Genomic DNA, 16,309 nt, shown 5'->3' on the forward strand with positions numbered 1-16,309 from the left:
CAGCCTCCCAATAGCAGCCAAGGGAGACGGTCCAGCCTCCCACTAGCAGCCAAGGGAGACGGTCCAGCCTCCCACTAGCAGCCAAGGGAGACGGTCCAGCCTCCCACTAGCAGCCAAGGGAGACGGTCCAGCCTCCCACTAGCAGCCAAGGGAGACGGTCCAGCCTCCCACTAGCAGCCAAGGGAGACGGTCCAGCCTCCCACTAGCAGCCAAGGGAGACGGTCCAGCCTCCCACTAGCAGCCAAGGGAGACGGTCCAGCCTCCCACTAGCAGCCAAGGGAGACTTCCAGCCTCCCAACTTCTAACCCTCACCACTCCAGGGAGACGGTCCAGCCTCCCACTAGCAGCCAAGGGAGATGGTCCAGCCTCCCACTAGCAGCCAAGGGAGACGGTCCAGCCTCCCACTAGCAGCCAAGGGAGACGGTCCAGCCTCCCAATAGCAGCCAAGGGAGACGGTCCAGCCTCCCACTAGCAGCCAAGGGAGACGGTCCAGCCTCCCACTAGCAGCCAAGGGAGACGGTCCAGCCTCCCACTAGCAGCCAAGGGAGACGGTCCAGCCTCCCACTAGCAGCCAAGGGAGACGGTCCAGCCTCCCACTAGCAGCCAAGGGAGACGGTCCAGCCTCCCACTAGCAGCCAAGGGAGACGGTCCAGCCTCCCACTAGCAGCCAAGGGAGACGGTCCAGCCTCCCACTAGCAGCCAAGAGTGACGGTCCAGCCTCCCACTAGCAGCCAAGGGAGACGGTCCAGCCTCCCACTAGCAGCCAAGGGAGACGGTCCAGCCTCCCACTAGCAGCCAAGGGAGACGGTCCAGCCTCCCACTAGCAGCCAAGGGAGACGGTCCCGCCTCCCACTAGCAGCCAAGGGAGACGTCCAGCCTCCCAGCTAACCAGCTGTGTGTTCAGTAAACCCTCTTTCTTATTGATCTAATGTGGCAGAATGTGGAAGCAGGTGGCTGAGGTTTGCCAAAAAGCCTTGCAGGACTGAATGCCAGGGTGAAAGCAGTCAAGAGTGAAAATAAATTACTCTGTTTGACATGGCTGCCAAGCTAACCCTACTTTGAATCATCTCAAATATAAAATATATTTTGGACACATTTTTTGGTTACATGGGTTATTTCATAGCTTTGATGTCTTCACTATTATTCTACAATGTAGAAAATAGTACAAAATGACCCTGGAATGTGTAGGTGTGTCCAAACTTTTGACTGGTACTAAAATATATACATAGTCCGACATTGCTCGTTTAAATTATTTAAAAAAAACTTTTAGATATGTGTATTGTTAGATATTACTGCACTGTTGGAGCTAGAAACACAAGCTACACCCACAATAACATCAGCTAAACATTGATATGCATCAATAAAAATGGATTTGATACTGTTTCCGTTGTACACTGTGGGTAGCATACTGTTTCCATTGTACACTGTGGGTAGCATACTGTTTCCATTGTACACTGTGGGTAGCCTACAGTTTCCATTGTACGCATACATTTTTTTATCCTCAACACATTTCCAATATGTACTTTAAATATTGTTCTTCAACTATTTGTTTGTTTTCTACTGGAAGAATAGACAGTGCATGTAAATAGTCCAGTTGAGCCAGGCAGCTTTCTCTCTCGGTCTCTCTGTCTGTCTCTCAGGCAGGAAGCAGCGTGGGCAGCCAGCCTCCCTGTGGCACCGCTGCGTCACGGTTTTTCCAGTGACGAGGAGGCTGCGCTGCGGAGCGGTCTGTCTCAGACAAGGGGAAGGCTGCCACTGACAGTGTGCTCTGCTACAGTCGAGACAAAAGCGAGAGGTCTGTTCGAGGATAAAGTGCAATTGTGTCGCTTGGATTGTGACTATATTTTCACTAATGATGATCTGATATCTGAAGTATTGGTGAGTAGCGGCGCTGTTGGTAATTGAACACTGTTCTGTGTAATTGATGTGTAAAAGCTTCGAGGGTGGAGACGACAAATAGTTAGGATGTTCTCTTTCACCATAGCAGAAACAGCACTGGCGCTAATAATTTTGGTTATGTTCGTTTGGTTACAATGTTGCAGAAGGGAAGGTAGACATTATAGACAAAGCTATGGTATTTAAATAGGATGGTAATCGGGTAGATAATGAAGTGGTTCATTTAGTTGATGCTCGCATTTTTTATACATCTGACGTTTTATCGCAGCTGTTGATAAACTAATTGACTACTTATAAAAAGTTTGGTGTTTGGCCTTTAATAAACCATGTGATTGGACCAGGTTGAGTGCAGGACAGGTGAGGACAGAGCACGCCAGTGTTTGAACCAGGTTGAGTGCAGGACAGGTGAGGACAGAGCACGCCAGTGTTAATAAACCATGTGATTGGAGCAGGTTGAGTGCAGGACAGGTGAGGACAGAGCACGCCAGTGTTAATAAACCATGTGATTGGAGCAGGTTGAGTGCAGGACAGGGGAGGACAGAGCACGCCAGTGTTAATTAACCATGTGATTGGAGCAGGTTGAGTGCAGGACAGGTGAGTGTAACAGTACAAATTTAGACCGTCCCCTCGCCCATACCCGGGCGCGAACTAGGGACCTTCTGCACACATCAACAGTCACCCTCGAAGCATCGTTACCCATCGCTCCACAAAAGCCGCGGCCCTTGCAGAGCAAGGGGAACTACTACTTCAAGGTCTCAGAGCAAGTGACGTCACTGATTGAAACGCTATTTAGCGCCCACGCTAACTAAGCTAGCCGTTTCACATCTGTTACATGAGGACAGAGCACGCCAGTGTTAATAAACCATGTGATTGGAGCAGGTTGAGTGCAGGACTGTTGACAGTGTTAGGCTATTATATTTAATAAAAATAACATGTTTTATTTAACTGGGCCAACCTGGACGACGCTGGGCCAATTGTGCGCCGCCCTATGGGACTCCCAATCACAGCCAGATGTGATACAGCCTGGGTTTTTGTAGCCTAGTTGATTTGGTGGTTGTAATGGGTATTTGTAATATGGTGTGTTGTCTACAGTGTATTCAGTAGGCTAAAATGATTCCCTAGTTCGCCTCCTGGCCACTACAGCTCGAGCTCTCACAGCTGATGTGTTGTCATAGCAATTATCATTAATCAGGAGGATTGATCAGGTCAACGTGGGGAGGCCGTCCACAGATAATCAGACGTGATATAATGATTGACAGATATCAGCAATTAGGCTGCACTATTCAAATTAAATGGCCCGTGTGTGTTTCTCGCCTTGTCATTGAAATAGACATTGATTCATCATTGGATTATTCGATTATATGGGAATCGGGGACATTCAAATGACACTTGGCGCAAAGGAATCCCTTTTATTGTTAAATATTTGTCTGTCAAGCTGAATCAATCACAGCTTGTTAGTTTAGAATAATATCTAAAGGATTGGTTATTCTGCATTGGACCACACACGTAATGCTTAGAGGACAAAAAACATGCGTTTTCCTGTTGTCTGGAAGGCTATTTTCCCTGTTCTCAATGTCTTCTCCACAGAACAAAGTAACAGGATGTCATTTATAACCCAACCCTAGCCTGTGGTTGACCAATTAGAATTCCTTGCAGTAAAACTGGGCCAATGGCCAAATACCAAGTATCCTGTTTCAGGGCCAATGTATAGACAATTCAGATCAGTGAGAACTTGCCACATGTAGCTATGAGTCCCGGACTGAAATGCCTCCCATGTTTCAGACCCATTCATTCCCTATTACAGAAAGACAACTATTTCCATTGATTATTAATTCCCTCTTGACGTTTAGTCCTCTGCGTTGTGTATTTTGATTATTCTCACACCAGCCAGCTAACGTTAGCTAGCTAACAGTACACTTTAACTTTAAATTAAATCAACTTTGACAAAATTAGAAACGTGTAATATCTACAAATGTAGTTAGCTAGATTCTTAACCATATACATGGATGGATGCTTCTCCCTCTCTGTCACGGATGCCACGGTTGCCCTTAGATTGTAGATGTAATTTGGAAACAGGTGTTTTATACATCAGCCTTCTGTGTGTTCCCTTTTCGTCTCTGTCTGCATATTTGCAATCAAACGCCAGAATTCCTTATCTATCATACTCTAATTCCACTGATTTCAAAACTCAGTCCTCCAGAAAGTGGAGAGCAACACTTATCCAGTTCTACTACGTGATGTCATTCAGAAAGTGGAGAGCAACACTTATCCAGTTCTACTACGTGATGTCATTCAGAAAGTGGAGAGCAACACTTATGCAGTTCTACTACGTGATGTCATTCAGAAAGTGGAGAGCAACACTTATCCAGTTCTACTACGTGATGTCATTCAGAAAGTGGAGAGCAACACTTATCCAGTTCTACTACGTGATGTCATTCAGAAAGTGGAGAGCAACACTTATCCAGTTCTACTACGTGATGTCATTCAGAAAGTGGAGAGCAACACTTATCCAGTTCTACTACGTGATGTCATTCAGAAAGTGGAGAGCAACACTTATGCAGTTCTACTACGTGATGCCATTCAGAAAGTGGAGAGCAACACTTATGCAGTTCTACTACGTGATGTCATTCAGAAAGTGGAGAGCAACACTTATCCAGTTCTACTACGTGATGTCATTCAGAAAGTGGAGAGCAACACTTATCCAGTTCTACTACGTGATGTCATTCAGAAAGTGGAGAGCAACACTTATGCAGTTCTACTACGTGATGTCATTCAGAAAGTGGAGAGCAACACTTATCCAGTTCTACTACGTGATGTCATTCAGAAAGTGGAGAGCAACACTTATGCAGTTCTACTACGTGATGTCATTCAGAAAGTGGAGAGCAACACTTATCCAGTTCTACTACGTGATGTCATTCAGAAAGTGGAGAGCAACACTTATCCAGTTCTACTACGTGATGTCATTCAGAAAGTGGAGAGCAACACTTATCCAGTTCTACTACGTGATGTCATTCAGAAAGTGGAGAGCAACACTTATGCAGTTCTACTACGTGATGCCATTCAGAAAGTGGAGAGCAACACTTATGCAGTTCTACTACGTGATGTCATTCAGAAAGTGGAGAGCAACACTTATGCAGTTCTACTACGTGATGTCATTCAGAAAGTGGAGAGCAACACTTATGCAGTTCTACTACGTGATGTCATTCAGAAAGTGGAGAGCAACACTTATGCAGTTCTACTACGTGATGTCATTCAGAAAGGCAGCGTTAAGAAAAGATTACCCACACATACTGACCAGCTCATATTATAGACAGAAGCTTGCTACATGGCAGACCAATCCTCTCTCCTCTCTCGGCATGTCCATCCCACTCATTATCTCAGCCTAGCATGGCTAGCGGGAAGGTTGCTGCCTTTATCTGTGGCTAAACCAACTAGGCTCGTAATTTAGAAATTGTTTTTACAGATGTCATACAAGTTTGTTATTAAGGCACATGAAAGTTGACATGTTCCAGAAGGCATTACTGATTAATAAAAACAAAGTTTACATTCAAATGGCTCTCCTGTGACGTAGTGACGCATGACATGCACCTTGTTTCCTGAAACGAGTCACATATTTCATATTTTTCCCATTAATTGGTCTTTTAAACCAATCAGATCTTTTCACATCAGATCTTTTTCAGAGCGGAATGTATTCAACTGAAATGTGTCTTCCTCATTTAACCCCCCTCTGAATCAGAGAGGTGTGTCTTCCTCATTTAACCCAACCCCCCTTTGAATCAGAGAGGTGTGTCTTCCTCATTTAACCCAACTCCCCTCTGAAACAGAGGTGTGTCTTCCTCATTTAACCCAACCCCCCTCTGAATCAATGAGGTGTCTTCCTCATTTAACCCAACCACCCTCTGAATCAGAGAGGTGTGTCTTCCTCATTTAACCCCCCTCTGAATCAGAGAGGTGCGGGTGCTGCCATAATCGACATCCACATCTTTGGCGCCCGGTGAAGTGGGTTAACAGCCTTGCTCAGGGGCAGAACAACAGAGTTTTACCTTGTCCGCTCAGGGATTCGATCCAGCAACCTTTCGGTTACTGGCACAACGCTCTAACCACTTCATGTGCTCTGCCGCGCACGTTTCACAACCACAGGAAAGTGTTTAACTGACACACACAGAGGCTTCTGTCTCCAGGGAGTGAGCGTTTAATAAGTGTTGCTGAACAGAAGCTCAAACACAGCAGATAGCATAACTAAACTGTGAGAACTAACAGTCTTTCTCCTCTGTTTCAGTCTCCCTTAGCTTTCTCATCCCTGGGGTGAGTTTGGCTTCATGCAAATGTTTCAAAGCACAATGAAAATTAAACACTACTGCAGTTGCTATCTCAATCTATAAATATTATCATTGACTTTAAATAGACATGTAGTGAAAAAGCTTAGAGCAGCTGCTAGTATTGTCCGATTTTAGTCATCGTGGACACAGTAACATAAAGGGTTTGACTGGTCACCTCTTGGAAACATTGTTGCTCCATTGTGCTAAACAGATCCAGGTCTGATGGATCCAATGTTCCCAAGTGTTCAGTAGGCTGCACTACCTTGTCCACTACACTACCTTGTCCACTACGCTACCTTGTCCACTGCGCTACCATGTCCACTGCGCTACCTTGTCCACTGCGCTACCTTGTCCACTGCGCTACCTTGTCCACTGCGCTACCTTGTCCACCGCGCTACCTTGTCCACCGCGCTACCTTGTCCACCGCGCTACCTTGTCCACCGCGCTACCTTGTCCACCGCGCTACCTCGTCCACCGCGCTACCTCGTAGATGACACTACCTTGTCCACTGCGCTACCTTGTCCACTGCGCTACCTTGTCCACTACGCTACCTTGTCCACTACACTACCTTGTCCACTACACTACCTTGTCCACTACACTACCTTGTCCAGTAGACGACACTACCTTGTCCACTGCGCTACCTTGTCCACTACACTACCTTGTCCAGTAGACGACACTACCTTGTCCACTGCGCTACCTTGTAGACGACGCTACCTTGTCCAGTACGCTACCTTGTCCAGTACGCTACCTTGTCCACTGCGCTACCTTGTCCACTGCGCTACCTTGTCCACTGCGCTACCTTGTCTACTGCGCTACCTTGTCCACTGCGCTACCTTGTCCACTGCGCTACCTTGTCCCCTGTGCTACCTTGTCCACCGTGCTACCTTGTCCACTGTGCTACCTTGTCCAGTAGACGACACTACCTTGTCCACTGCGCTACCTTGTCCAGTAGACGACACTACCTTGTCCACTGCGCTACCTTGTCCAGTAGACGACACTACCTTGTCCACTGTGCTACCTTGTCCAGTAGACGACGCTACCTTGTCCACTGCGCTACCTTGTCCACTGCGCTACCTTGTCCACTGCGCTACCTTGTCCACTGCGCTACCTTGTCCACTGCGCTACCTTGTCCACTGCGCTACCTTATAGACAACACTACCTTGTCCAGTACGCTACCTTGTCCAGTATGCTACCTTGTCCACTGCGCTACCTTGTCCACTGCGCTACCTTGTCCAGTATGCTACCTTGTCCACTGCGCCACCTTGACCAGTAGACGACACTACCTTGTCCACTGCGCTACCTTGTCCACTGCGTAACCATGTCCACTGCGCTAGCTTGTCCACTGCGCTACCTTGTCCAGTAAGCTACCTTGTCCAGTAAGCTACCTTGTCCACTGCGCTACCTTGTCCACTGCGCTACCTTGTCAACTGCGCTACCTTGTCCACTGCGCTACCTTGTCCAGTAAGCTACCTTGTCCACTGCGCTACCTTGTCCACTGCGCTACCTTGTCCACTGCGCTACCTTGTCCACTGCGCTACCTTATAGACAACACTACCTTGTCCAGTACGCTACCTTGTCCAGTATGCTACCTTGTCCACTGCACTACCTTGACCAGTAGACAACACTACCTTGTCCACTGCACTACCTTGTCCAGTAGACGATGCTACCTTGTCCAGTAAGCTACCTTGTCCACTGCGCTACCTTGTCCACTGCGCTACCTTGTCCACTGCGCTACCTTTTCCACTACGCTACCTTGTACACTGCGCTACCTTGTCCACTGCGCTACCTTGTCCACTGCGCTACCTCGTAGATGACACTACCTTGTCCACTGCGCTACCTTGTCCACTACACTACCTTGTCCACTACACTACCTTGTCCACTACACTACCTTGTCCACTACACTACCTTGTCCAGTAGACGACACTACCTTGTCCACTGCGCTACCTTGTCCACTACACTACCTTGTCCAGTAGACGACACTACCTTGTCCACTGCGCTACCTTGTAGACGACGCTACCTTGTCCACTACGCTACCTTGTCCAGTACGCTACCTTGTCCACTGCGCTACCTTGTCCACTGTGCTACCTTGTCCCCTGTGCTACCTTGTCCAACGTGCTACCTTGTCCACTGTGCTACCTTGTCCAGTAGACGACACTACCTTGTCCACTGCGCTACCTTGTCCAGTAGACGACACTACCTTGTCCACTGTGCTACCTTGTCAAGTAGACGACACTACCTTGTCCACTGCGCTACCTTGTAGACGACGCTACCTTGTCCACTACGCTACCTTGTCCACTACGCTACCTTGTCCAGTACGCTACCTTGTCCACTGCGCTACCTTGTCCACTGCGCTACCTTGTCCACTGCGCTACCTTGTCCACTGCGCTACCTTGACCAGTAGACGACACTACCTTGTCCACTGCACTACCTTGTCCAGTAGACGACACTACCTTGTCCAGTAGACGATGCTACCTTGTCCAGTAAGCTACCTTGTCCACTGCGCTACCTTGTCCACTGCGCTACCTTGTCCAGTAGACGACACTACCTTGTCCACTGCGCTACCTTGTCCAGTAGACGACACTACCTTGTCCACTGCGCTACCTTGTCCACTGCGCTACCTTGTCCACTGCGCTACCTTGTCCACTGCGCTACCTTGTCCAGTAAGCTACCATGTCCACTGCGCTACCTTGTCCACTGCGCTACCTTGTCCACTACGCTACCTTGTCCACTACGCTACCTCGTAGATGACACTACCTTGTCCACTACACTACCTTGTCCACTACACTACCTTGTCCAGTAGACGACACTACCTTGTCCACTGCGCTACCTTGTAGACGACACTACCTTGTCCACTACACTACCTTGTCCAGTAGATGACACTACCTTGTCCACTGCGCTACCTTGTAGACGACGCTACCTTGTCCACTACGCTACCTTGTCCAGTACGCTACCTTGTCCACTGCGCTACCTTGTCCAGTACGCTACCTTGTCCAGTACGCTACCTTGTCCACTGCGCTACCTTGTCCACTGTGCTACCTTGTCCACTGTGCTACCTTGTCCAGTAGACGACACTACCTTGTCCACTGCGCTACCTTGTAGACAACGCTACCTTGTCCACTACGCTACCTTGTCCACTGCGCTACCTTGTCCACTGCGCTACCTTGTCCACTGCGCTACCTTGTCCACTGCGCTACCTTGTCCACTGCGCTACCTTGACCAGTAGACGACACTACCTTGTCCACTGCGCTACCTTGTCCACTGCACTACCTTGACCTGTAGACGACACTACCTTGTCCACTGCACTACCTTGTCCAGTAGACGATTCTACCTTGTCCACTGCGCTACCTTGTCCACTGCGCTACCTTGTCCACTGCGCTACCTTGTCCACTGCGCTACCTTGTCCAGTAGACGACACTACCTTCTCCACTGCACTACCTTGTCCAGTAGACGGCACTACCTTGTCCAGTAGACGGCACTACCTTGTCCAGTAGACGATGCTACCTTGTCCACTGCGCTTCCTTGTCCACTGCGCTACCTTGTCCACTGCGCTACCTTGTCCAGTAGACGACACTACCTTGTCCACTGCACTACCTTGTCCAGTAGACGAAACTACCTTGTCCACTACACTACCTTGTCCAGTAGACGACACTACCTTGTCCAGTGCACTACCTTGTCCAGTAGACGACACTACCTTGTCCTTGGGTTGTTTTTTAGAGCGGGTTGTCCGTTTACAAATGAACGGTGCAGTGGAGATGCCTCCAGTATTTACCTGTATGTGTTTTAGGCCTCTCCTGACTCAGACTACAAAGTTGTGATAGTATAGACCAGGGATATTCAACTCTTACCCTTTGAGGTCCAGAGCCCAGCTGGTTTTCTGGTCTACCTGATAAATGCACACACCTTGTGTCCCAGGTCTAAATCAGACCCTATTTTGAGGGGAACAATAAAACTGAACCTATTGAAATGTTGGCGCCTCGCCTCCAGCTCCTACAAAACATTCCAGGTTTCTACTTTTTATAGTGTTTTTCAAAACATGTCTTACCCAGTTTGTTTAGTGCATTACTTCATACACCTTGGTAGAGCTATTGTAATATGAATCGCTGGGTACTCACCGTCCACCCCAATTCCCGGGGACAGCGGAACAATGGTCTGGCTTCTTTGGGGAGGTGCCGGGTTACCTGGGAGTCCTACCGAAGAGTAGGAAATGAAGACAGAGGCAGACATGGTGGGGATCTTAGTGAGATTCAGACACCGGGTGACCCATCCTCCATTACTGAGCATACTACTCACCAATATTCAATAATTACAAAATAAACTTGACGAACTCAGAGCGAGGATCTGATTCTGCTACATACTGTACATAATGTACAGGAACTTGCGAAATTCTGCTCTCCCGAGTTTGAATAATTGGTCATCAAATGTTACCCTTTTTATCTTCCGAGAGAGTTCTCAGGTATTATCGCCATGGCTGTGTAAAAATACAACCTACGCAGATCGATCAAGATGGCGAGACACAAGTATAGGGACAAGTGGAGGAGCAATTCAGCTGGTCGGGTATGAGGGGTATGTGGCAGGGGCTTCTAGCGATCACAGATTACAAATAGAAAGCCAGCCACGTCAGGGACACCAACTCTGCCGGATTAAATACATTTTCTTACGCTTGGAGCAAAACGACTTTGAGCTGCCGAGCCCCTGAGGACAATGAGGGCTATGTGCATATGGAGGACGTATGGAAGTCATTCAAACACGTTGACCCTTGCAAGCCTGATGGCCCAGATAACATCCTTAAGCTGCGCCCTCAGCTGGTCTGCACATGCTCTATCTGTTGTTTTTTTCCATACATTTTCAATATCTCTAGCTCAGGCCATTATCCCCACCTGCTTCAAGATGTCCACTATCATCCCCAAGAAAGGGAACGCAACTGAATCACTACTGACCCTTAGCCCTGCCTTCTGTCATCATGAAGTGCTTCGAGAGGCTAGTCAAAGACCACCTCTCCAATTGGTCTATCGCCCGATGAATCCAGCCACTGTACTGTACACTGCCCTCACCCACCTGGACAAGAGGAATTTTTATGTGCGGATGCTGTTCGACTACAGCTCAACCTTCAATACCAAAGTCCACGGCCCTGGGTCTGAACTCCTCCCCGTGTCCTGGCCTTCCTGACGGGAAGGTAGACAACATGACCTCCTCCACATTGATCCTCAACACGGGGACCCCACAAGGGTGCGTCCTCTGTTCCCTCTCGTATTCCCTCTATACCCAGGACTGTGTGGCCTCGCACCATTCCAATTCCATCATCAAGTTCGCTGATGACACGACAGTAGTAGGCTTGATTACCAACAACGGTGAGACGGCCTACAGAGAGGATGTAGGCACTCAGACGGTGTGGTGCCAGGTAAACAACCTCTGCCTCAATGTCAGCAAAACAAAGGACTTCAAGAGGAACCAGGCTGGACACGCCGGCATCCTCATCAATGGGGCCACCGTTGAGAGGGTGAAAAGACTTAGTTTCTTAGTGTGCACGTCTGAGGACCTGAAACGGTCATACCACACTGAAGAAGGCACAACTCTTCAACTTCAGGAGGCTGAAGAAATTTGGCTTGTCCCAGAGGGCCCTCTGTGTTCGACAGGAGCACCATCTAGAGCATACTGTCTTGCTGCATCACAGCCTCCACCACCGCTGACAGCCTAAAGCCTTCTCAGGTGTGTCATGGCATGCAGGAATCTGAGATTCCATCCAGCAGCTCAGCCTCATGGGAGTTGTAGTTGTTAGCTGTGAAAGAGGAGACACAGTACTACAGCACACGTGTGTTGTCTTCTGTTAGTGAGTCACCCCGCTGCCAGACGGGCATTCCTGTGGCTTCTATGACAGCACATTATTTATTTGTTTAAAAGACTCCTCTTCCTCCTCCTCCCTGTTCTCTCTCCGTTTAGGAGGTGTGTGTGTGTGTGCAGGACACAGCTCAAGGGTGGAGGTAGGGAGGTATGTCTTTCTGGCAGCAGGGTCTGAGTTAGGTGTGAAAACAACAGCCAGACTCTGAGAGAACAAGAGTTATCTATACTGCCCTAGCTAGTGGATTTGTTCTGTCGTCATGGTGAGATCATGTTGCTCCTGCTATGAATTCAAAATAATCCTTAGTGGTTGGGACTGTCATTAGGTCACATGTTCCTCTAATCCTTAGTGGTTGGGACTGTCATTAGGTCACGTGTTCCTCTAATCCTTAGTGGTTGGGACTGTCATTAGGTCACGTGTTCCTCTAATCCTTAGTGGTTGGGACTGTCATTAGGTCACGTGTTCCTCTAATCCTTAGTGGTTGGGACTGTCATTAGGTCGGGTGTTCCTCTAATCCTTAGTGGTTGGGACTGTCATTAGGTGTTCCTCTAATCCTTAGTGGTTGGGACTGTCATTAGGTGTTCCTCTAATCCTTAGTGGTTGGGACTGTCATTAGGTGTTCCTCTAATCCTTAGTGGTTGGGACTGTCATTAGGTGTTCCTCTAATCCTTAGTGGTTGGGACTGTCATTAGGTGTTCCTCTAATCCTTAGTGGTTGGGACTGTCATTAAGTGTTCCTCTAATCCTTAGTGGTTGGGACTGTCATTAGGTGTTCCTCTAATCCTTAGTGGTTGGGACTGTCATTAGGTGTTCCTCTAATCCTTAGTGGTTGGGACTGTCATTAGGTGTTCCTCTAATCCTTAGTGGTTGGGACTGTCATTAGGTGTTCCTCTAATCCTTAGTGGTTGGGACTGTCATTAGGTGTTCCTCTAATCCTTAGTGGTTGGGACTGTCATTAGGTGTTCCTCTAATCCTTAGTGGTTGGGACTGTCATTAGGTGTTCCTCTAATCCTTAGTGGTTGGGACTGTCATTAGGTGTTCCTCTAATCCTTAGTGGTTGGGACTGTCATTAGGTGTTCCTCTAATCCTTAGTGGTTGGGACTGTCATTAGGTCACGTGTTCCTCTAATCCTTAATGGTTGGGACTGTCATTAGGTCACGTGTTCCTCTAATCCTTAGTGGTTGGGACTGTCATTGGGTGTTCCACTAATCCTTAGTGGTTGGGACTGTCATTAGGTCACGTGTTCCTCTAATCCTTAGTGGTTGGGACTGTCATTAGGTGTTCCTCTAATCCTTAATGGTTGGGACTGTCATTAGGTCACATGTTCCTCTAATCCTTAGTGGTTGGGACTGTCATTAGGTCACATGTTCCTCTAATCCTTAGTGGTTGGGACTGTCATTAGGTCACGTGTTCCTCTAATCCTTAGTGGTTGGGACTGTCATTAGGTCACGTGTTCCTCTAATCCTTAGTGGTTGGGACTGTCATTGGGTGTTCCTCCCCACAAGGGTGCGTCCTCTGTTCCCTCTCGTATTCCCTCTATACCCAGGACTGTGTGGCCTCGCACCATTCCAATTCCATCATCAAGTTCGCTGATGACACGACAGTAGTAGGCTTGATTACCAACAACGGTGAGACGGCCTACAGAGAGGATGTAGGCACTCAGACGGTGTGGTGCCAGGTAAACAACCTCTGCCTCAATGTCAGCAAAACAAAGGACTTCAAGAGGAACCAGGCTGGACACGCCGGCATCCTCATCAATGGGGCCACCGTTGAGAGGGTGAAAAGACTTAGTTTCTTAGTGTGCACGTCTGAGGACCTGAAACGGTCATACCACACTGAAGAAGGCACAACTCTTCAACTTCAGGAGGCTGAAGAAATTTGGCTTGTCCCAGAGGGCCCTCTGTGTTCGACAGGAGCACCATCTAGAGCATACTGTCTTGCTGCATCACAGCCTCCACCACCGCTGACAGCCTAAAGCCTTCTCAGGTGTGTCATGGCATGCAGGAATCTGAGATTCCATCCAGCAGCTCAGCCTCATGGGAGTTGTAGTTGTTAGCTGTGAAAGAGGAGACACAGTACTACAGCACACGTGTGTTGTCTTCTGTTAGTGAGTCACCCCGCTGCCAGACGGGCATTCCTGTGGCTTCTATGACAGCACATTATTTATTTGTTTAAAAGACTCCTCTTCCTCCTCCTCCCTGTTCTCTCTCCGTTTAGGAGGTGTGTGTGTGTGTGTGCAGGACACAGCTCAAGGGTGGAGGTAGGGAGGTATGTCTTTCTGGCAGCAGGGTCTGAGTTAGGTGTGAAAACAACAGCCAGACTCTGAGAGAACAAGAGTTATCTATACTGCCCTAGCTAGTGGATTTGTTCTGTCGTCATGGTGAGATCATGTTGCTCCTGCTATGAATTCAAAATAATCCTTAGTGGTTGGGACTGTCATTAGGTCACATGTTCCTCTAATCCTTAGTGGTTGGGACTGTCATTAGGTCACGTGTTCCTCTAATCCTTAGTGGTTGGGACTGTCATTAGGTCACGTGTTCCTCTAATCCTTAGTGGTTGGGACTGTCATTAGGTCACGTGTTCCTCTAATCCTTAGTGGTTGGGACTGTCATTAGGTCGGGTGTTCCTCTAATCCTTAGTGGTTGGGACTGTCATTAGGTGTTCCTCTAATCCTTAGTGGTTGGGACTGTCATTAGGTGTTCCTCTAATCCTTAGTGGTTGGGACTGTCATTAGGTGTTCCTCTAATCCTTAGTGGTTGGGACTGTCATTAGGTGTTCCTCTAATCCTTAGTGGTTGGGACTGTCATTAAGTGTTCCTCTAATCCTTAGTGGTTGGGACTGTCATTAGGTGTTCCTCTAATCCTTAGTGGTTGGGACTGTCATTAGGTGTTCCTCTAATCCTTAGTGGTTGGGACTGTCATTAGGTGTTCCTCTAATCCTTAGTGGTTGGGACTGTCATTAGGTGTTCCTCTAATCCTTAGTGGTTGGGACTGTCATTAGGTGTTCCTCTAATCCTTAGTGGTTGGGACTGTCATTAGGTGTTCCTCTAATCCTTAGTGGTTGGGACTGTCATTAGGTGTTCCTCTAATCCTTAGTGGTTGGGACTGTCATTAGGTGTTCCTCTAATCCTTAGTGGTTGGGACTGTCATTAGGTCACGTGTTCCTCTAATCCTTAATGGTTGGGACTGTCATTAGGTCACGTGTTCCTCTAATCCTTAGTGGTTGGGACTGTCATTGGGTGTTCCACTAATCCTTAGTGGTTGGGACTGTCATTAGGTCACGTGTTCCTCTAATCCTTAGTGGTTGGGACTGTCATTAGGTGTTCCTCTAATCCTTAATGGTTGGGACTGTCATTAGGTCACATGTTCCTCTAATCCTTAGTGGTTGGGACTGTCATTAGGTCACATGTTCCTCTAATCCTTAGTGGTTGGGACTGTCATTAGGTCACGTGTTCCTCTAATCCTTAGTGGTTGGGACTGTCATTAGGTCACGTGTTCCTCTAATCCTTAGTGGTTGGGACTGTCATTGGGTGTTCCTCTAATCCTTAGTGGTTGGGACTGTCATTGGGTGTTCCTCTAATCCTTAGTGGTTGGGACTGTCGTTAGGTGTTCCTCTAATCCTTAATGGTTGGGACTGTCGTTAGGTCACGTGTTCCTCTAATCCTTAGTGGTTGGGACTGTCATTGGGTGTTCCTCTAATCCTTAGTGGTTGGGACTGTCGTTAGGTGTTCCTCTAATCCTTAGTGGTTGGGACTGTCATTAGGTCACGTGTTCCTCTAATCCTTAGTGGTTGGGACTGTCATTGGGTGTTCCTCTAATCCTTAGTGGTTGGGACTGTCATTAGGTGTTCCTCTAATCCTTAGTGGTTGGGACTGTCATTAGGTGTTCCTCTAATCCTTAGTGGTTGGGACTGTCATTAGGTGTTCCTCTAATCCTTAGTGGTTGGGACTGTCATTAGGTCACGTGTTCCTCTAATCCTTAGTGGTTGGGACTGTCATTAGGTGTTCCTCTAATCCTTAGTGGTTGGGACTGTCATTAGGTCACGTGTTCCTCTAATCCTTAGTGGTTGGGACTGTCATTAGGTGTTCCTCTAATCCTTAGTGGTTGGGACTGTCGTTAGGTGTTCCTCTAATCCTTAGTGTTTGGGACTGTCATTAGGTCACGTGTTCCTCTAATCCTTAGTGGTTGGGACTGTCATTAGGTGTTCCTCTAATCCTTAGTGGTTGGGACTGTCATTAGGTCACGTGTTCCTCTAATCCT

At 48.0% G+C, this 16,309-nt stretch overlaps 1 protein-coding gene across 1 annotated transcript in view; it reads left to right on the forward strand.

The window, feature by feature from the left end:
• The first annotated feature begins 1,610 nt into the window (after nucleotides 1–1,610).
• The window catches only part of LOC110535152 (cysteine-serine-rich nuclear protein 1b), a 56,662-nt gene continuing 41,963 nt past the window's right edge, over nucleotides 1,611–16,309 (forward strand). Inside the window, exon 1 of the mRNA XM_021620013.2 lies at nucleotides 1,611–1,878. The gene's annotated coding sequence lies outside the window, so the exon portion shown is untranslated. The remainder of the gene's footprint in view (nucleotides 1,879–16,309) is intronic.

Source organism: Oncorhynchus mykiss, chromosome 11 (assembly GCF_013265735.2).
Source record: "Oncorhynchus mykiss isolate Arlee chromosome 11, USDA_OmykA_1.1, whole genome shotgun sequence".
Taxonomy (NCBI): domain Eukaryota; kingdom Metazoa; phylum Chordata; class Actinopteri; order Salmoniformes; family Salmonidae; genus Oncorhynchus; species Oncorhynchus mykiss.